The sequence below is a fragment of the Scatophagus argus genome, chromosome 1 (genome assembly GCF_020382885.2).
Source record: "Scatophagus argus isolate fScaArg1 chromosome 1, fScaArg1.pri, whole genome shotgun sequence".
Lineage (NCBI taxonomy): Eukaryota > Metazoa > Chordata > Actinopteri > Scatophagidae > Scatophagus > Scatophagus argus.
In genome coordinates this window covers 14,354,499-14,377,795 of record NC_058493.1, presented here as the reverse complement: position 1 = coordinate 14,377,795, position 23,297 = coordinate 14,354,499, and the positions used below count along the sequence as shown (strand labels likewise).

General features: G+C 40.4%; 2 protein-coding genes across 2 annotated transcripts in view; one reads left to right on the top strand and one right to left on the bottom strand.

Moving 5' to 3' along the window:
- Nucleotides 1–23,297, top strand: part of LOC124064477 — a 956,368-nt gene that overhangs the window by 744,754 nt on the left and 188,317 nt on the right. The gene's annotated exons all lie outside the window — the stretch shown is intronic.
- mafa (v-maf avian musculoaponeurotic fibrosarcoma oncogene homolog a (paralog a)) overlaps nucleotides 9,380–23,297 on the bottom strand; it is a 71,279-nt gene continuing 57,361 nt past the window's right edge. Inside the window, exon 3 of the mRNA XM_046385359.1 lies at nucleotides 9,380–9,748. The gene's annotated coding sequence lies outside the window, so the exon portion shown is untranslated. The remainder of the gene's footprint in view (nucleotides 9,749–23,297) is intronic.

Genomic DNA, 23,297 nt, shown 5'->3' with positions numbered 1-23,297 from the left:
AATATCAGGCCACAACCTGTGACTCAAACAACATTTGAGTGCTGAAGACAGAGAAGATTCTCATAGTATGTGTGATGATATGGTTCATTATTTGGGTTTCTGCTGAGATGCCAGAGCACGTAAGAACTTGTGTGGGCCTAAGTAGAAGTGCTCTTCAATCATTTAGAGAAATGTGCTGGTGTTGGCTCACAAATTGATGTGGCTTTGTTATCGGCATTGTCAATTGATTACACCTAGGGCGATAATGAAATAACTAATTGAATGTGTCCTCTCATAAACAATTTGTTGAAACATACAAAACACAAATAGCAGTGTCTTGCGCCCTGTGCAAGTGTGAAAGACTTTTAATTAAATGAAGACTGAGCCTGATAACCTTTGTAAAACTATTAACCATGCCTTTAGTTCCAGGCAATGACTAATCTCATTGGCAAACCACAAACCTCATTCAAAAATGATTGGTATCCAGCAGATATCGAGAGATATGTTAACCAATGGCAGTCTGTTTGGTCAAGGCCAAAGTGAAGTGAAACTTAACCTCTCTGCTCCATCTGACACAGCTGAGCCGGGAGCCAGGGGTCAAAGGTCATTGTTTCAGAGACTGTGGTCGCTTTGTATTTCATCATGGATATAATGATGAAACGACACAGCACTTAAATACCCTTATAGAAGACACACCAATGGCCCTATAGGCCCTTTAGAACTAACCTCATTTATTCTCTTCAGTTTCTTTTTTCTTTTCTCTCAACCATGGGATAGTCCAGTGTGAATAATTTACGGGAATTTAGGGGCTTCAGTACCTAGTGAAGCATAGGATGTCTCCTTTCAACCTCTCCAGGTAACAACTATTCATCTAATCAACTGACCATCTGAAAGTAAGAATTGTTGTGTCTCTGATACCTTACACTGTGGGTTTTATAGCTACACAGGAAGTGGTTCCTCTTCTGTGGAATCTGCCGTGTTGTACTACCATGTTTCCACCTCATAATGGACAAACCAAACACTGACCCTAGAGAATGCCTTTGGTGCTTTTAGCAGACACCACAGGGGAGGGTGAGGTGGGGGGTGTTGAGTCGGATGCAGTCTGCAACCTCACAGCTAGATGCCACTAAATCTTACACACTGGACCTTTAAATTCCTGGCTTAGACCGCAGGACTTTTAAAATCGGGACCCATTTTAAAATCGGCTCCCACCAAGTGCGTGAACAGAAATTTCACACGTTTGTCCCTCTTATCTCAAACACGCACACACTACAAGATTTGAAAATAATGGCTCATCATATACTACAGGTTATTATTAAGATTGATGTGTGACTGAACATCAGTACCAACCAAACTCCCAAACCAGATTTCTCTTCTGATAGTCAGGAGCATAGCTCAGAAAGTAACACGACACGATTTCTTGTTACAATAATTATTTATTAAATTTAAAATATCTTTAGCACAGGTTAAAAATTAGACACTTCCATCTACCATGAGCGCCTTGGGATTTAACATGATTCTAACATGGTTGAAAATAAACACTCTAGAAACCGAAAAGATTTCTCCCTACTTCCTCTGTCGCTATTTTCATAAAATGTCACATTAGAGTTGTTAGGGCAGAGGCAAATTTGGCAAAGACAATAATTGTTTTCACCGGACATACTATTATATATAAAAAAAAGAAGAAGAAACTGTCAAAGCTTTCTTTTCGTAGCTTTCCCTTGCAAATCATGAAGAAGATTTGTAAAATTTGGAATTTGCTTGTTTTACCAGCTTCATAGGTTGTTTAATGGATTTGAATTCATTTATCAGACACAAATGTATGCCATTTTAAAATAACAGCACACTTTAAAGCTGGTGATACGTCTTTTTGGTATGATAACTCAAATGGCAGCCCACGTCCTACTGCTTTTAAGCAATGGTTTGGCATTTTTATTCACTGTATTAGACACTAAAGATATGTAATTAATTATTAAATGTATGCGTGTGAACTTGCAGAGACAATTAAAAAACTAGAGATTATGGTCAGACTGCCATTCTTCCCCTCATCTTCTTATTCCTCACACTGACAAACTGATTCCACAAACCAGTGATTTATGGTCCTTTTTGCCTCAGCCCTACCTTATAAAACATAAAAAAGATAACAAGTAACATGAGCAGAGCACTGTAGTAAATGGCAGGCCAATGCAGTAGTTATCAGTATGAAAACATTAACAGCAAAGACGTATATTTACCAGTTTTGAAGTTGTTTACAAACCATATCCGTGTTCACAATTTATGATGGTTTTTTTGTTTGTTTGTTTGTTTGTTTTTTTCCTCCATCATTTCATGCCATATGAGAAGTCGGGATTACAAAAGTACCTGAACAAATTGCTTGTATATTAGCATGCATAGCTGTTTGGTATTTACATCCTATTTACAGACTTGAACTAAGAAGAGAAGGATCTACAATACATCTTCTTTCATGTGTTTCATTTACATTTCTTGGATGGAGAACAAAAAGCAGCCTCATAGCGATTTGCAGAGTACACAGGACATGCACATAAAATAGAATGTTTGCTTGACTGAACAAAGGGTGTTGTTTTATTTCCTATTGCTGAAAAGGAATAGCTCAATTCTGTAACAGGCTATGTGTCTGACCAGTGCTACTGCATTGCATAACACAGATCTATTTTTTCTCCCCCTTTGTCTGTATTGCGCACCATTGTCTGAGCACAGGGGACTTGGAAAGGTTAATTTACGATGTTAACCGTGCCGTGAAGGGAAAAGCAAATAGGAAAAAGCATGCACAGCACCAGAGAAGGACATTAAGCTGCGGCTACATCTTTCTCTTTCTCACTCCCTCTATCTGCCCAGTGACAACAGAGGGGCCCCCTGATGTGTACAAAGACACAGGGCTATCACCATCCATCATGGCAGACATAGTGAAAGGATCTTTCTCCAGTGATCAGGCTGTAAGCAGGCGCACACTACTGACACCTCAGTATTTCTTTATTTTGACCCAAGTGTTGTTCGAAGCCACAGGAAAATGTCCATTATCATGTAACACTTGTGCAAGAAAATAAAAAAAGACATTAATTGAACAATTCAGTTAATAAGACGAGTGTAACACTAAGGAGGAGACATGGCAATTTTATTACCTACAGTACACAGTAGAGCTAATAGAATCAATTACTCCAAAATATAATGTTAGATTATACTTATATGCGCATTTCCATTTTCTTATGTTACGGTTGTGTCTGTTTTCGTAGAAATAATGGAAGACTTGGATATATTTAGACTGCAGACGATATGTGTAACCCAGGGGCTAGTAACGTACTTGTGGGGCGTTGCAGTCATTAAAGATATTGCTTATTTAGTGTGAATAACATCAGTATCACATCCTCAGTCCTCCCCATGACTACAGGTCCTGTGTCCACCTCCAGCTCATTTATGCTCAACCTCTAATAGAGGCAATCAGCAGCACTGTACCCTCACTGGGGGTCCATAAACACCTGATTTCACAGAACTGCCTTTGATAAAGGAGGGGGGTGGCTGCAGGAGCATGTTAATGTGCTTTCCCATCAAGCTTATCTCTGACTGGGGTCATGAAGGCCAAGTGGCTAGGGGCTGATCGCCATAGCAATAAGACCCCAGAAGCCGTTACCGCAGCTTACGACCCCTCTGACAATAACGGAGGCAACCAAGGCCTACCTTTGGATAATCAAACTCCTCATCCAGGCCCATGTGGGAAATAAAGTGGACATTTACTACAGTACAATTGAAATGAGGGCCGAGCACAAATTAACCTCTGGTAACAGAGAAGGAGCTCATGGTGATAGGAATCATAAATTTTTAATTGTCCACCAGCTGCAGTATTTTAAACATATGTAAATATAAAATCCACTGTTTGGACATGGGTACTGTTTAAACAAAGTATAAACAATGTCCTTCCAGAAAATAAATTTAAAAATGTGCCTTCAATTTCAAAGGCAACACATTTCATGAAACATATTTTTAAGGTATCTATTGTGTCTCTCTGTTTGTACATTGAGCTGCATAATTCTGTTTCTTCCGTTTTTGTCAGGTGAATGTGATGATACTGTGTAATCTTGTGCACTAAACACAGGAGCTTTGAAGAACACTTTGATAGCATATGGTTATCCCCTGCTGTCCCACACTCTCTGCTCTGTAGGGGGGCCCAGAAGGGACGTATGCGCAACTTTCTGGATTCTACAAACTTTTCACTTCTCTAAAAACTGAAGGATTACACCCTGCTCACAGCAGGAAGAACAGCAGGCATGTGAGCATTTTCCTCTTGAGCCTCTTTAATCTCTATTCTACAACCTAAAGACAAACTCTTTTGTCCCCCCCTCCAAAAACAGAACCAAGCTCAGATGGCAGAGTAAGACAAGTCAAATCAACTTTCCCGTGTATCTGACCCTGAATGAGCGCACACACACTTTGCATGATCACAATAAGCTTGGTACAGCTACCAGAGAGTCCATTCTGTGTTTTCTATATGCATTAGCGTCATCAATTGTTTCAAAGCAGGCAAATTGGACTCTAGTTAAGCTGTTTTTCCTGCCGTTAATTTTTCCTCTTTCCTGGCTCAGGTGCAGGAGACTAAATCAAACTGTCAGAAAGCAGACTGCACAGCTAAACGGTGCAGGCTGAAATGCCACCTGTCCACAGCTTCTGGCAATTTATTATTTCCCTATTTATTTATTTCTGTAGTGGCAGCGCGGGTATTTGTAAAAGTTTCTACTGCTCATGACAAATCAGGCTGTCTGTGTTTTGATGCATTCATGTACAACCCTTAAATGAGTTTTTGGTCTTTTTTACCGCAGCGAATGGTTGCTAAAAGGATGTGTTTCCCCCCATTACCTAATCAGATGTTAAAGATTTGGTTTACAGCATTTATCAATGGTATTACACTCAAGCCAGCCAAGAGCATTTACTCCAATTGAGGCATTTTGGTTAATCTGATTCTCTCCCTCTCCCTCCTCCCAAATCTTCTTGGGAGCCCATCTCAGCAAGGGGCTTGATGGCTAACTGCTCACCGAGAGCACAGGCTTATGCACAAGCCAGAAAGAGGTGGGAGGAAGGGCTTTAAGGGTTATATTATTCATCCCTGTCATTAGCTGTGTGACGTAAGGAGGTCTGCTCTGTCTTTGCTGCTGTCTGGCGATTAGAACTGCCCTCATCCACTGCATCTCTACATCCAAATCAGTGATGCTTAATACGCTACATTTTAAGCATTTCCACAGTTTCTCTTCAGTCAAAAGCCCCAAACAAGTGACTAATTCTGATTTGAGTGATTTGATGATATGCACATAAGACGTTGAGCTCATACACGTGAATCATTTTTCAAGAGTCTCGGGTCAGCTCAGAGGTCAGGATTAAAGCGGAGCAGTTGACAAGGGTTGCCTCACTGTAATCCTTTCACCTTTAACCCCCCTACTCCCACTAACCCAATGTCTGGCTTGAGGTCACTGTTAATCGTGACACCCCACCAGACACAGAGACACACAGGGACAGAGTGTATTTGTGTCTCTGAGAGAGAGAGAGAGGAAAAGAGTATGTGCATTTTTACATTACAGAGAGGCAGAGAGTCTTGACTGTTACTGTCATTATCAGAATGGCCACCTTTGTACCTATTGTCTGTCTTGCAGGTTGTTTTTCTCCCCAGTTTGCTGTCTCTGTGTTTACTCTGTCACTTCCCCCAGTGTGTATCTGCCTCAGTGGTCCACAGTAAGTAAGCAATACACAGACAAGCTAGTGATAGTAATTGAGTGTTGAGTCTGGAGTACATAGACTTATTAGCAAGTTGAGGAACTGGGCCAGATGGTAATCAAATCAAACAGAGATAAGTTAATAAGCTGTATGTGCAATGAAGTATGCTACACATGAATTATCTTGCCTGACACGGCACTTACATGCTGCTACTCAATGAGAGACTTGAGCGTTGTACTTTCAACTTGGTAAAGTGGAGATAACACTTTTCATATGGTTCATATCAGTACAAGCATATATGTATGAATATCTCTAACTTGATGCTGCTGAGTCTTTTTCTCTTCCTTGCTCTTTTCCTGGTCTTGTTTATGTATCAGACATGGATGAACACCTTAGTGCTGCCCCCCTCCTCGCTAAATCCAAAAACTAAATTATAGAGCTGCTACTTTAAACTGCTCTCACTTTAACCACAGAGATGGATGGACATCTTTCCTGAAAGAGATCCATCGAGAATAACAGGGGAAATGGAAGGAGGGTGGAAGGCATGAAGATAGACAAGGTATGGTCTGCAATGGTAAAGAGAGGTAGGACCCTACTGTCCAAGAAAGAGGTGGGTGAATGGGGAAACAAGGAAGAAGAGAATGAGGAAGTGGGGCCCGTATGAGGGAGGTAGAGGAGAGAAAGGCAGCGGACAGGGCCCAGTAGGGGGTAAATCTGAATCAGTAGCGCTCTATATCCCCTGTATCCCTGCCCCCCCCCTTCCCCTTCCCCTTCCCCTTCCCCTCATATCCATCATGTTAATATACCTACAGCGTGGCCCTCTGGGTAATATATCTTTGACCTGTGATTACGCTAACAGCTTATTGTTTGCACACTGAACAATCCCATTATGTTGACGATCTGTTTACATACAGCCTTGCTGTTTAGATTAGCATGGCGTGCGTGTGTTTGTGTGTGTGTGTGCGAGAGAGAGAGAGAGAGAGAGAGAGAGAAAGAGAGAGAAATGGAGGATGTGATTCTGTGTGTTTGTGTGCATTCTTGATACGAACATGTGCACCTAGGCACATTTTCATTCATGTGTTGACCCTGATCAGGGTCATTACTAGATAAAAATGTACATGCTGCCTGACTATCATAGTAGAACAACACATAACATACATGCAAACGCACAGAAATGACAAATCAACCTGTCTCACATTGGCTGCAGCTGTGCAGAAATGGGGCTTTGTTTGACTTCTAAGAAAGTGGAAAGCCTTGAGGATCAGAAAAGATCAGCGCTTGCTCAATGTCTTGTTTCCTACCACATACATCGTCTCATGTTTGAGTGACATCTTCATCCTTCCTGTATTTTAAATCTTCTTTAACTAATCACTGCTAAGTCATAATTCCTAATTTCAAGTTTGTTTACATGTTGACTGTAAATACTCTTATGTGATTTAGTGTGCACTGACAGCACTTGAATTAAGATGATTTCTTTATATAAATTGGCTGCACAAGCGGGAATACAAATTAAGTAATTTACAAGTACTTGCACTAAAATGACAATTCTACTTAACTGATCTTGAACATTTGTTGTCAGTGGAGTCATGTCCAGAAAGAAAACAGCTGTAGCAGGCAGGCACTGAAGACAGAGGGTTAACAAATATTTAACCACAAGGCTGAACATCTGTTCAAGCTGAGGACCTTGCTCATTAACACAAAGTTAACCTCGGACAGGACAGAAAGCCCAGAGAGCTGCATGATGCTGAAACTCTCTGAGGTCAGGGGCTTGTTGAGCTCTCAAAAGTGGCTGCTGGTCAGAAAAGAATATGCTACTGGTGGACAGACTGGGAGAATACTTGAACATAAACTCAGTACAACCTAGAATTATGGTGGAAATAATCTTTTCCTCTCTCATCCTTTCTCTGTTCTCCTCTGCTCTGCTCTTGGACTTCTCTGGCAGTGCGTAGACTCATTGAGATGTGCAAATCCCTTTGACATAGAATGAATAGACAGTTGCTGGCAGGATGCCCCATGCCACTTTGTGTGCTGCCACTTAATTGGAGCGCCCCAGTTTGCCTTCCCTCTTCTCTTCTCTTACCCACGCTTACTGTGGCCAGGTTCTGTTTTACATCAAAGGCGAGGTTATGTGTCCCTTCAAAGAGTTTAAAGCGCTGCTGTTTGGAAGAAGAGGACCTTTCACAATAGGAAGGGGATTTTCTCAAATTAAAGTAAGGAGATGTAAAGCTGACAAAGAGCTTGTGTTGATTTAGAGAGTCAATCCAGTGACTACCTACACCATCTCTTTTGTGGATAATGGTCACGTTCCATCTACAAGTCAGCATGCAAAGTACAGCATCTGAGACTATACATAGTGGATACACTGTACATATATACAGCAACATATTTGAGTGACTCTGTGTATGATTGTGCGTTTGTATGTATGTGTTTGTAAGTGTGTGTGTGTTTGTGTCAAAGTGAACAAGTGTTTGTTTTGTTTTTTCCCATTGCCACGTGCGTCCATCAGTAATGCTGAATGATGTGCTCCCCATGAGGCATCAGGGACATGCAGCAGAGAGGGGGACTGAGGGGACAGTAGAGGGGTCACTGATAAGTCATGATTTCCTGAATGGACAGCACACACTGAGAGGTAGAGGATGCAAGATGGTGGAGTTGAGATGTTCAGCAACTTAGTGCTTTCTCTGTTGTCCACGCAAAGGTCTGTCATTTCTTTACCGGTGATGGGGTCACCTTTGAGGTTGTCTGTTCATTGGCTTGGCGTAATATCTGTCATTCCATTTGGTTATTTTTATAGTCCATAGAAGACGGAGGTCAGAGTCCTCATGTATACCATTGTAATCAATGAAGTGTTCTTTTCCCACATGTTTAGGCTCAGGATCAGAGCGCCCTGTCAAACCATGCAAAGGAAAAAGTGGCCCTCTCATGCAGCAGCTTTGCTACAGCAGTTAGAACTTGCTCATGGGGAAGGAGAGGGCAATTATTGCCATGAGAAAGAATAAATATCAAACTACTGGGAAAAAATATCAACATATAAAATATTAAATGTTAAAAATACTGTTTAGCAGTGCCAAGGTACTCATGGCTTAGGTGTATTGCCTGCTTTTCCTCTTCAGTATAACCATTTCTTTCCTGGTGGAACTGATTGATGATACCAAAGAAACTGCTACCTTCTAATCTTTGTATGGTCATCAAATAATAATGTTACCTATAGCTAATGCCTTTATGCATCTTTTCAAATACATCGGAAAAGTGTCCAGATACCTGGGACTATGTCTTTAACTACCAGAAAACAAGTGTTTTAAACTTTTAAAAAGGTTGTCTGAAATATCCACATGATTTGTGATCTACTAGGCATGTGGTAAATATACACTATAGTCTGTTCCATGCTGTTGACCTTATTCATTTCTATTTACATGTACTAATGTGGATATTGGAGAGGAAGACTAGATTGTTATGTAAAGAGAATAAGAAGAATAGGAAGTACATTTTTACAGTCCAAATGACTCCAAAGAGTAGAGAAATGACACTGGAAATGATAATTGCATGTTCTCTGAGGAGGTAAGAAGAATACTGAATACTTCATACGGAAAATATTGAGTACTCTATCCACAGTCGTGAGGGTTTATGAAGTTTGTGAGACAGACTTGGTATGTTTCCTATTTTAGGAATGAGAATAGGGTTTTATTACGATCTATTTACAGAAGCATGCATCAATGATCATCATCTTCCCACCAAAGAGAAAATAGTCCTTCCAGTGTATTTATCTGACATTGTCAACCATCTCATGAGTATGAGTCTGTTTTTTTTTCTTTCCTTGTTTTGTACAAAAAAAAAAAAAGAAAAAAGAAAAGAAAAAGCTGGAGGTAAAATTTCAGGGAGGGAAACAGGACTAGTAAGAGGCTTTCTAGAATTTCACTGTTGGGGTTTTGAGGGATTTCAGCGGGTCTTGTCTTTTGTTCTTTACTGAAGTCATTTTTGAATGTTGTGCTTTGTAGGTGCCTCCGTGCAATCGGTCGGCCTCTCTGACGTCATGGCTGCTCAGTTGTTAGGTTATCTGTTAACAGAAACAGAAAGACAAGGGGTAGAGAAGAGAGGAGAGGGCGGGATAGACAAGGAAAGAAAAAAAGGAAAAGAAGTCATTAAAGTGTAACTCAGACCACAATTCTCTCACATACTTCTGTGTATTGCTTCCATAAATGCACACTCAAGCATTAAGTGCACTAAGAGGCAGTGAGTGAACTGTACAGGACCCTTGTTTTAGCTTTTAGCAGTGAGTCACAGTCACTGTATTTTATTTTATTTTTTGGGGGGGGGGCGTAGTTCTGCTGTCACTGGTGCCAGTGTAAAAACAAAGGCAGAGTGACCACTCTGTGAGTGTACATGGTAAGCTCACTTGACTGAAATTCAGAGTGACAGTGGCGTCAGCATGGGGGGTGACTCTTTGATCAGCTTCAATTAAGGCCAAGGAGAGATGAGCAAATTCAGTATGGGTGACTCCACTCTGTGTCTGCTTTGCTTTACATTATTTGATGTCTTTATGTTCAAAAACACTAAAACATAAAAATAAAAACAACAAAAAAAAAATCCTTATTCAGCTTTTTGTATCTTTATATACACAAAGTTTGGAGAGACTACTCAGCAGCTTGTGCACTGTGTAAAGATATGACCCATGATTTGTGGGTGGCCCTTTAGAAATAGAGACTAGAGTGGAATTCAGCTACTATCTACTGGAGATCTAATTACATGACCCCACTGTAAAGGTGCCCCGCTTGCACCCATAATAAATCACCATAAACAAAGCAACTATTGACACTGCATTGCATAAGTAACTCTGTAGTGAAGATTGTGGTGTACATTACCATCAGTGGGCGGATTTCAAATGGTGAAAACACACAGAGAACAATCTACAGCTCTACAGAAACCAAGGAGATGATTTTTGATTTCAGTAATGCAAAGACACTAACCCCTGTCTAGACCAGTGGAGCTGAGGTTGGGCAGATGATCAGTTTTACATTTTTGGGAATTAATATCACAGAGAACCTGTTTTGGTCATCACATATCTCCACACTGGTAAAAAAAAAAAAAAAAGAAAACATCTTAGAAAGGACTGTACTTCTTAAGGAAACTGTCCATTAAGCTTTTAACAAGTTCTTGTTAACTCTTAACAAAAGCACTGTAGGTGGTGCTTAAAACCTTCCAGAACATCATTGATACTTATCTATAGATCATCTGTGATGTTGTTGCGGTGGGGAGCCTGCGCTGAGCTCAAAGGAAACTAAAAGACAACTCCCACCTCAGCCATGGCCTGCATACCCTGCTGCTTTCTGACAAGCAATACAGAAGTATCCGCTTCCATACAACCAGACAGCAGAGCTGTCTCACATCACTCTACTCTTGACCGCAAGAATAGTTTTATTTTACACAACTTTTAATTTATTCACATCCATTTATATAATTTCTCTTGAGTAGCATGAGTGGGATACAGTATACAGCATCCCATTTCACAATTCTGTGTTGTAGAATGGTAAATTAAAATGAATCTTCAATATGGTTAAATCTGCATCACACCTGTAAAATCTGAAGTTATTTGATGAATATATATATATATATATCTATATAGATAGATAGATATGGTGGCCCCTCTGCTTGTTTGCCACCACTTACAGCATAAATGACTGCAAGCTATATGTTGCTGTTTTGTCTACCTTTTTACGCAGCAGCGAACCATGTTCTATGAGCTAATATCTTCGCAACTGAGATCACAGCCATTGCCCCAGGGTATGCTACATCCACTCTCTGAACAGCTACAGTCAAGACTGCAGCCCTTCAACACTGAATGTGGTCCCAGGGCATGTGATAACAGAGAATGTGATGGGAATGCAGGGCCATTTGGACCTCCAAAGCCAGGTGTTAGCACTTCAGCTCACTGCCTCATCAATAATTGACAGAGGCAAACCAATCAGAACAATTTGCTCCCCACAGCGAAGTGCTAGAGCAGCCTAACACCAGTGAATCATTAATGAGACAATTAGCTGAAATGGTTAGACAGTTAGCCCTCACTGGCAACGCTCCTGTGACGCTCCTGTGACTGGTCTCGTTATACAGGAGCTCCACAAGATTATGTGATATACAGACCAACACGAACTGAGGGAAAGACAGAGTGGGATCGTGCTATAGAGCCTGGAGACAGAGCTGAGCCTTCTTAAGGTTGGGATGTTCGTTTTGTCAGTCATGCCATCTCTCCATCTGTTGACCACTGCTCAGAGGGCCAATAATGGGAACAAACCCAATTGGTCATTACCATGGGAGATTGACCTTTATTGGTTGTTGTTACCATTGCACAGACCAACAGAAGCTGTCTCCCGGGTGATCCAAGTGTGGGAGAGCCTTTATGGACATGGATAAAATCGACCTCAGCGACATCACTCAAACACGAGGGAAGCAACAACAATAACAGCAAAGATGGAGTTTGCCTTTGAAGAGCAGAGATCCTGGATTGTTGTTTGAGAGGAAAATCAAAGCCCCAAGGGAGCTGCTCACAAAGCCCCATCGATTGGCCATATTGGAACCATTTCATAGTTTATCGATGCTCCTCTGCCTGCTCTCTTAGTCCTGGGTCCAGCCAAGGCTCAATTAAACCAGCAACGTTGATTTCAGGGATAAACCATGCAAAAGCCGCACAGATTATTCCGAAACACAGACTGCCACACATTCCTATCTATAGTAAATATTTTATTACACACTGTCCATTTTGTTAAGGCCAGGTGAGATTAAAATTGTTGTTTTCTGTTTCTCATTTACAGCTTTTCCCTACAAAAGGAAAGACAGTACTTCCCTCTTAATTTAGCTTCCCAATCATCCTAATGCACATTCAGTTTCAATATATCTTTGTGATAGAAGGATTTGGAATGAGAGTGAAAAAGCAAGAAGGAGGGGGCTGAAAGAGAGGAGGGGCAGCAATGTGTACTAAACTCTTAGGATTCATTGCTGTGGTATAACCTTATAGTGTGCAACGACAGGAGAAGGGTTTGCAGGTTTTTATCTGAACAAACACCATAGAATTTGATTTCAACAAAATATGCTGTATATTATGCTTTCACAAATGCATGAAATCAGAGTACTTTCTACAGACCAGAAATCTTACAGTGCCACAATATTAGTGCCATTTGCAATTTTAAAATGTTTGCTTATTTTTTGTTTCATTTTTTATTTATTTATTCCAAGCTGCCGCATGAGCTGTTTCACCTACGCCAACTCAAGACAATCAAGAACTAAACATTTTTAGCGTTCCTGTGCGTGATAGATTTTTTTTCTCCAGTAACCTATAACTAGATTCAACAGTAAGTGTAATGTATGATCCTTCATTAACACACTGCTGTCCAATTAGTTAGGATGATATATTTTAAAGCCAGTGGGAGATAAAGGAATTTGCAGGGAGAAGAAAATAGCTCCAGTGATCTGCTCCATTATTTGCCCCCATTTTAACACTCTGAGTTTCCTACAAAGTCTGAAACAGTCCCTCCAGCATATTGGTAAGATACGCTTCACAAAGCAATTAGATGGGAAATAATTTAGTATGGAGATAGCAAGCAGTTCTCTAGAGCTATAGAACCTATAATGGTAGTCTAACTTAATTTGATGATCATACATTTAGACATGTTTTCTTCCCAAAAACATTGTGTCAATTAGGAGCACAGGTGATTATGAAAGGCAGTCAAAACATTTTCACATAATCTTTCACTCAAACATACTGGAGAGCAATTTGAAACTCCTATTCTTAACCATTAGTTACATCAAAGAGCAAGAAGGTCATAGATTCATATTCTCGCTGTAGCAAGGCCTAACAGTGAAATGGCCATAAAATACGGGAAACCATTTGTCACTGATGAACACGAAACATTTATAAACTTATATGTCTTGTTGTGTGTATGTGTGTGTGTACCCTGATAATTATTGCTTTTGGGAAAAAAAAGCATGAGTAATTGATTAGTTGCTGGGTCAAACTGTGTTGCTGGTATTGACACTTGTGCAGATATTGTAGACAGATTGTCTCTGTTTAATGATTGCCAATCATTTTTATAGCCCTCTCAGGATGCCATCCTCAATAAATATTTGCCAACAGGAAATTTGCAGTATGACTTGAGAGAGTCATAATCCTGGCACCTATGTGTTTTGAGATTAACATGTAATTAAAATAGTAAATCAGTATTTATTAAGCAGTAGTACAAAACAAATGAGCAATGTAATCAGGTCATATAACGAGTCACTTCTTAGCCTTCTGCAGCGCAAAGATTTATACGTACACGCAACTTAGATAGGTACAAAGCTATTTTAATAAAGATCATAAGACATACTGTAAATAATTTGGCACACGCACAAACATGCACACTTATAAACACAGTCACAAATTCAGGCATAGAAACCTCACCTCACCCTGATACCCCCTTCCTTTCCAAACCACACTTTTTAAATGTGGAGTCTACATGTCTGCATTTACTCACCACAGTTTCCCACAGTTATCATTTTAACAGTTTCATGCTTGTAGTAACTCCAACTACAAAGAGAAAACACCTGAAAATGCCCCCCCTCCACATCTCACGGTACTGAGCACAAAACAGGCCTCACTGTCCATACTCCAGCTTTTACGGGAGCATGAAACAGAGAAGATGTTAAAAGCTTAATGGACAGCTCCTCTTATTGTTTAAAAATTTCTCGACATATAAATGGCTGAAGAAAACATTGGTTGGCCTCAATTATGCATTGAAAATAAAGTTATGAGCTAGTGGCTGAATTATTGATGCTGGCACCGGGAACGAGAGCATGTTGGCAATGTGTCACTGCTTTTCTGCTGATGCTTCAGCTTGTATTGATAATTCTTCATCTAAAAAGCCCATGAAGTCTTGATCTGTGAAAGATGGAAAAAACACACTGCTCGTATTGGAAATCTAATGTAATATTACTGGAAGAGGAAAACGGATAACGTCGAGTAACATAATGGAAAAATAAAAATAATAAAAAGACATATGCAGCTTTGAGACAGGACTTAAATACTGCCTGTTGTTTGAGCAGTCTAAGCTCGCTAAAATGTTACTTTCTCCGTTTGCAGAATTGAGACAATACATTTTGTAACCACCTCATTTCCTATGTCTGGGTATAATTTTATGCTCTAAAATAGAGCATAAAAGCACTAAGCTTTCGGTTTAGGGACTGTCCCATATGACACACTTCCTGAGATGCAAATGTTTATGGTTCATCTGCCAATAGCCCCTCTCTGTCCTGTTTGTCTCACTAACTCTGTCTCAGTTAACTGTGCTCTCACACACAGCGCACACAAGCACTGGCACATGCAGAACAAGAAAGGAAAAACAGTGCTTGTTGTGATATTGAGAATATTTTTGCAGAGTCGAAGGGGCATGACTAAATAATTGTGAAATAACACTCACAATTATTTAGTCATGCCCCTTCGACTCTTCTAATATTTGGGCATTTTTGCATACAGAAATTACTGATGACAAATACACTGCCATTGTAAATCTACAGGCATGTATGTTATTATTTTTTATTTTAGATAGCTGTTTTTATAAACAATAATTTACTAGAGAACATTTCACACACTACCTGTTTTATGTATTCTCCCTGTAGATCATCACAATCACAATAGTTCAGAGTACACTCAAGAGATATATATAACTCCACGTACCATGTGTTGTGCTATTAATATCCTCATTAACTAACAGAGGTAAAAAGTGTCCTTATTTTGGAGTCAAGTGAGACTCTGCAGCACTGCAGGGATTAGTGTACTGCGGCTTGACTAGCTCTCTTAGTCATCAGTGTTTAAGGTCACCAGCTCTCCTGTCAGCCCAAAATGAAGCACACTGTGGAAGAAACTCTAATCTGGGCCACCCATGATGGAAAATTATCACTAATCATTTTGAGATTATTATTTCTTAATATGAGGGTCCGTCCATATGACTAAAGTGGAAATTTCTCTATAATGTTGGTAGTGAGTCGAGGAGTACTTGCCTCTTATCTCTGGAAAGCTCTCTTCAGTTCATCAGGGTAAATTTACTGTTAAAGAGACCATAGTGGAGACACGATTACCCAATCAGATCCTGTGTTTATAGACCAAGCCACAATGAGAGCGCACCACACTCCTTTAGTGTTTCACAATCTGCAGCAGCCTCTGCACGGCCAAACCCACTGTGAGGCGAATGTCTTTTAGCAATTGTTGAAGAGCTTGGATGAGACTGTTTTCTCAGTCTCAGTCTTTGTGCTTTTTTTTTTCTTTTTTCTTTCTCTTTCTTTTTTCGAGTGCAAACTGAGCTGCCATTTTATAATTCTGTACTGGGATTTTTTCATGTAGCATTATAAAAGCTTGTTTAATTGAATTTCACACATACACATACTTCAAACAAGCTATGCAAAAATTGTGTCAGATATAAATGCTTTCATCACTTTTCTCTCCTTCCTTTTAGTTCCTTTAAAAAATATTGAAGTATAGAGATGAATATGCTGTGAAAACACTGGAGTTGTATCTAAAGGATATAAAATTTAATTTATTTGCAAATTAGAGAATATCTGCATTTTTCATAGTTTTACTGTATATCTGGAGTGATGCCAAAATGGAGATTTGTTTTTCATTGTTTTCTAGTTTGATTTAACAGAAACGTATCACTCTATCTTTCATTTAAAATGGAAATAGTTTTCATTTGGTTTATCAATTGTCTCATGCATAACAGTTAAAATTCTAAAAGGAAAAGGTTTTTTCTAAAAACACTCTTTGAAGTCAGATGGCGAAAAATGGTAATGGTTCTTTTAAACAAAGTCTCCTTGAATACTTCTTATTTTTTAAAAAAAGGCTTCAGCTGACATTTTCAGCAGGCATCAATAAAAAAGTCAATGAATCATCTGTGAACGTTTAAACGCGGAAAGATGAAGAGAAGCTAACAACGACAGGGAGATCGAAAGAATGAGACAGAAACTGAAACTGAGCTGAAAAAACGAGTGCCTGTGATATTTCTCACGAAGCGCGATGACTGGCCCCAGCGCTCGGCCGAGTTTAGGCCACTCAACAGTCAGAATATATCTCCTCGCATGATTCACAGAGCAGCATGCACGCACGCTTAATGCAGCGTTACAAGGAAGAGGATGTTGTAGTGGATGTTTGACTCAAGCACCACAGGTCACACCGTTGCCTCTCCAGCCGACTCATATGTGCCTTTGGATGAGTGGCGCAGCATTTAAAAAAACAAAAAAACAAAAAAATAGCAGAATGTGGATATATTTTCTCAGTTTCACGCTTCCGTGACTCAACTTCTGTCATGCTTTGGTCTTTCATCTCTGTAACGGTGACTACTGAGATACTCTTACTTTTATTTCCGATAAATGACTGATTTTATGTTTAACTGGCAGTCAGAGGCCACTGTTAACCTTTCGACGCCTCTTCAATGCGTGTTTTTCACCTCATTTGTGAGGTGTGAGATGTGTATGATGGTAGAAAGCCGCCCACTCCCTTCCCTTCTGGGGTCCCATAATGTTAGCCTGTGAAGGAGCCGCTGAGGAGATCAATACCCATCAAACTGCTAAAATAAATACATTTATCACACGCTGATACTTGCTACAGCATGCCGCCACAGCTTGTCACATCTGATTGGAGGCAGAGATAGGCTCACCCACCAGGAGATACCGTCGAACTCTCCGCTACCGTTTTAAAAAAAAAAAAAGGAGTCGCATAACACAGATTGTCGTTCTCAATGATGTTAAGCAAGGAGATGACAGACAGTCTCTCTCGAGCTCAAAAAGAACAATGCTGCCTTTTGTCGTTTGCTGTGGCTTGAGCAAGCTCTCTGGGTTTAAAAAATCTCATGTGAGGAAAATGTTCCTTCTGTCGCCCCTCTGCTGCAGATAAAGAACAGGCGTTTGAGTAATTATAGTGCATTATCGCCAAGGAACGTTTCATTGCTACATTTTAAGCTGTGTAGTGAACGGTGACAAACGAACGACCATTTTAATTTCTATCAGGAGGAAAAACACATGGCTGGAGCCAATGAAGTCAGCTCTCTCATTCTGCCACTGACTGAGACCATCTGGACCAAATAAAGTTTTTCCCTTTGAATCAACAGCTGTTAGAAATTACACGGGAACACTCCTTCTGTATGTGTATCAGTACTTTTTATTATTATTTTTTTTTTGCACTCCTTTTAAAAACCGACCACGTTTGTTTTATGGTTTTAGTTTAGTGCCAGATTTGATCAGTGCTCACAGAACAAAATAAAATAAAGCTTTTTAAAATGCACCTGTTTCCCCTCACATCTCTCTCTCTCTCCCTCTGTCTCTCTAACCCCGTCCTCTCTGTGGTAGTGATCGAAGGGTTGACCATGTCAGTCAATCTGTCAGCGGCTGACAGTTTTACAACACGTGCACTACACTGATGGGTACCATCACTCACATAACGATTGCCCCCCACACTGAAATCAGAAGACAAGACCGAGCGAGGGGGTTGGAGAGGATTGAAGAAATGGAAATAAAGGCAGTTGAGTAAAAATAACAGTTGCGTGTCTAACAGAGAGGTACGGTGAGAGGAAAAAAGAGACAATTTATCTCAGTTTCATCTTTGACACTGTATAGCCTTTTTTTTTTCTCTAAATTTTCATAAGAACTCAGAGGTAGATTTTCCCCTCTGTGCTGCAGAGATGGAATCACAGTGGTTTTCTTTTTTTCCACTGGCCAGACAAGAATTTGTTCCACTTCGATGGCAGACAGTTTTTAACACTTTTTGTCCTAGATGATTATTAGAAGTCAGTAACACATTTTTTTACACTTAATTTAAGCATTTAACCATCTAATATATGTTTTAAGTAGTATTTTAAAACATCACTTGCAGTATGCATTTTTTTTTTCTATGATTGAATTTCAGATTCGCTGTCACAAATGGACAACAAAGGCAAACACGATCACATAATCATTCCGGCTACATATACGCATCTTAATTGTTATTTTTAATGACGTCTTTTACCACCTGCTAGCTGACAGCAAACGGTAACGGGAAACATGAGGAAAAGGTTCCTGTCAGACCTGACGGCACATGTCCTAGACGGCTGGGTCAGCACGAAGCCACAAATATGCACATTTGAGCCTGGAGTTTTACTTACATTTCAGCCAGTTTGAGGATATAAATGACCTGATGGTTTTAGGAAAATGATGGAGATGTATTTTTTAGTATTATTTAGTGGAATAAAAAAGTAAACATTTAGAGTGCATGCACCATGAAGAGAGAGAGACATAAATATTTACTCACCAAAAGAGGAAAATGTTCAGTTCGCTTTATGACATTTGAAAACAGATCGGCCGTTGACTCATGCAACAGCTTTTTTTTTTCTTTTTTTTTTTTAACTTATCTATCTTGCAGCCTACAAAAAAAGGTGTACATGGTTTGCTCTTCTAAGGAACATGAGAGAAAAGAAGCAACATGCATGCAGTTCTTTGATGCATTTTCTTAATCATTTAGCATTTTCATCAGTGGATCAGTTTGATCAGTTTAAATTAAATCTGAATTGGAGCTACTTGCAGATTAAATGGCTGTGCTTTCAACATTAGTTTGACACTTGACAGTACTACATATTAATTAAAAGAAACCATGTCTTAAATTGAATTGCAGCACAAGCATCTCTCCGGAAACCCAGCGGAGGGAAGTCCTAAGCTTTCCCTAGAAAGCAGGAGGCAAAAGCTGCCCAGAGGAGAGAGGCAAACGAGCCAATCTGTTTGTCTGTTTACGGGGGAATGGCAGCAGAAGCATCCTGCCACCGCACACTGTCATATGGGTGCCCTGCTCCCACAAACACATGCTTAATGATTCCTCTCTTAATGCCTCTCTGTTATCTCTAATGGCCTCGTTCATGCGCGCTCATGTGGTATATTCAAGTTATACTCGGATGAAGTGTGCATGTAGATGGTGAAAAATAAGAAAAGTATGTCATGTCCCACTACAAACTTGGGGCAGAGATCTCAGGTAGTTCACATGCTCACGAAGGGTGTGTGCTGGTTGTGTTTTGAGCGGCCATGTGATCCGTGCCAGTAACATCTGGGCCAACGTTTCCGGAGCATCGATCGGCCTGAAGCTCTGCAAAGTCTCTCAAAAGCTTTATTCTTAAATCTATGCTGACAGGCGATGACATGATGGAGACGGGGCTGCTGAATTGATTGTGTCCTCTCTCTCCTCTCACTCTTCCGCCTCACAGTCCTCCCTCGGCCTCTCTCTTCTTCCTCGCCTCTTTGTCTCATCACTCTCCGCCTCCCCGCATCCTTCTTTTTTTCTCCCTCCTTCTCTACTCATTGCCTGGATGTGTCGAGCACAAGATGTCAGATTATTTCCCAGCAGACCCTGCGCTGTGTGACAGAGGACTGGAGCTGTATATCACTGGATGACACCCCCACCCACCACCACTATCACCGCACGCACACACACACACACACACCGCAGACAACATCAAATATTGCCAGGCCTTTTTGATCACTTAAAAGGCTTGTATTAGGAGAGGAACTGGTGCCTAAACAAAAGCAAACAAAGTGTTTCATCTTTCATGTTTGTCATTGGGCCATATGTGCGCCTTAACAGCTTTTCTGTGACAGAGGTGGTAAACCACAGAATATCACACACCCTTGGACTCCAAAAACAGATCAGCTCAGATACTCTGAGATGTCAAGAGACCACATGCCTGGTCTTCAGTAACTTGCATCTGTACCATGGTAATCCCCATTTGTTTTTACATTTACATGCTGCATGACATATGAAATATCTTTAAATTTAAACTTAACTTGTTGTGACAAAACACAGGCTATAAAACAATGATGAAATCCCCTTCAGCTCTTGGATGTTTTTATGTTCACTAAAACCGGGCTTTGGTCCATACATTGTAATTCTAATTGAATGCACTGAGGGCTTTGGCACGGTGGGGTCGCTCAGCATATTGTTTCTATGGCACCTGTCCCCCCAGATTAATAACTCCAAGGTCTTCGCTGGCAAAGCATGCATGGATACCCGAAATTACAATACTAATTCAGGACTAGGGATTTATACACCAGTCTGTCTGAGGATTTATGGCAAAGTGAGCAAGAGAGCAGCAGAGAGAGAGAGAGGGAGGTAGGAAGAGAGACTAATAATGAAAGGAAAAGTGATTAGCTCAATGGGAGAAATTGTGTGTTTGTAGTCCTGCGATTATTATTGTGTTTCTCATCACATAATGAGTTTGAACAATGCAGTTAATGGTATTATTGGCGAGCCACCAGAAATGGGGGTGTATATAAGCTGGATAGCACTTTTTCATCAATAAATCACTCAAGTGCACGTGGCAATATTTAAATCTATGTTATTAAAATTGTTGGAACAACACTATCAGATTTATGTTTTGTTATTTTATTATGGATTGATTATCATCATCACAGGCATATCTGATTTGCGTGGAGGCAGCTGGAGCGTGGTTGGTTTAATCCATTTTGATTGCTCTGCAGAGGAATGCCACTGCCTTGCTTGATTGGACAGCTACTTGCCGTATACCTCTGATTATTGGCTGAGAGAGGAAATAAACCAAAGTGTTTTTCTTCCTCTCTTTTGTTTCTCTGCATGTGTTAGTGCTTGTTTCTACCACAAACAGATAAGTTGACCTGCTATACAGAAAACTCTTTTTTATACATTAAAGTGAAAAAAAAACCTCATAGCTGAAAACAGTACATCTGGTATTATTGCCACCTCTTTCACTATACTGTTAGTCATTTATCTTGGTAAGACTTGAGACATCGGAAGTCTGTATAATCATTATTAGTTTGATGAAAGTGTTATGGATTATGTAAAAAAAATCCAAGAGCCAATTGTATTTGGAAGAAGACAAATGAAAAGAAGCTGCATAAAAGGACACTCTGGATTGTCTGAGTAAATTTCAGTTGCATTTAAACAGAGACAGTGGGAAGAAAATGTATTAAAACAGAGAAACACAACAGCCGAGTGCGACTGCTACACAGACACATTCTCTGCTCTCTGTTTACAAAGTAGCCTGATGTGAATCTAATTACAATCAGTTTGTTTATTCTGTTTCGTGATGAATGTGTAAATTTAGAGAGTCCGGACAGTGAGGGAAGGGATCAGTCTCAGCGTGGCGAGGCATTCGAGTACGTCCGTTCACCGTCACAGCAGCGAAATTACCAGCTCTCACAACTGTGACAGCCCTGAAATTACAATTGAGTTTCACACTTTCCTGCCTTCACTCCTACCTCCTTCTCCCTTCCTTGTTCTCTCTCCCTCTCCAACACTCTCTTTCTCTCCCTCTCTCTCTGACGGCTCAATAAAAGGTGCCATGCTAAGAGAGCTGTTACAGCCGTCCCTGAGTGGTTGTGTCAGCAGCAATGTAAGGTTTGAGCCTTCTAACCTGCTCACCATGCAGGAAAAAGAAAAGAGAGAAGAAGAGGGGGGGGGGGAGTCTCTCCGGTCCCCAAATGACGCCCGCTGGGAGCCATCGTGCGCTAAATTTCGCCGGGTGGTTCTCCCCCGTTTTCTGTCTTGTGGCCCCTGGACTCCGATTTACAGACAGAGCCATATTGGGCCTTTCTGCATGGTGGGACACAAGCAGCTGCGTTCAGCAGAAAAAAAAAATGACAACAACAAAATAAAGAAATAAATAAACAAATCAACAAACACATAAGAAAAGCTTATTTCTTTGCGAATGCCCAAATAAGGACTTTTTATGTGCCATCTGCAGAAAATGAGCCGTATAGTCGGACCTTGATTGCAGCTTGGCCTGACTATTCAAAAAAAAAGCACTTAATGTTGTGGAGAATTTACAGAAGTATTGAAAATCCTCCGATCCGCATCAAAACAAATTCACAGAAGAACCTGTGTGCCTCCTTTGACTTTAAGAGCCAATTTACTGCGTGCCATTCAGCTGGTACTGATACTGCCCGCCTTTAACACAAACAAGATGATCTCTCATCATGATTGCTCATCTTTAACTCGTCTTTAAGCACACTCCTTAAGATTTGAGAGGTTCTTGGCAAAATCTATGCAAATGAAGCTGCTTTGTGAAAAGACGCATCACTTTGCATGAAGCCTGAGGCGAGCAATAATCACAGACGGATTGTGTGCAAACAAGAGATACTAAGCACCTCAAACCTCTGCGAGCGACAGAAACACACAGAGGGAAACACACCACAGAGATAAGTCAGTCAGGTGTTTGCTTAGTTTTGTTATTTTTTTTTTTTCGTGGATGAGCTGCAAAGCAACATTTCACATTATGTTTAAAAACTTTCTGTATGTTTAAAATTTAGATGCACAGCGACGCTGCAACCGTGGACAAAAGAAAGGAGACAAAGTCAAAAGATCAGGCTTTCGATATCACCTGTCACCAGCACACTATCACAGGGACTGGGCATCTCAGCATAATTCAGAAACCCTTTTATTCTCTCTCTGTTGAAGGCAGGAGTTGTAGAGATATGTTAGCATATAGGTAATCCAAATTTAGCTTCCATACCGTCATGGGGCGTTTCATTTTACGCACACAAAAAAAAATGATAAATTTCAAAGGTGACCTGATGGGTTTCATTACAGCTGATTGATC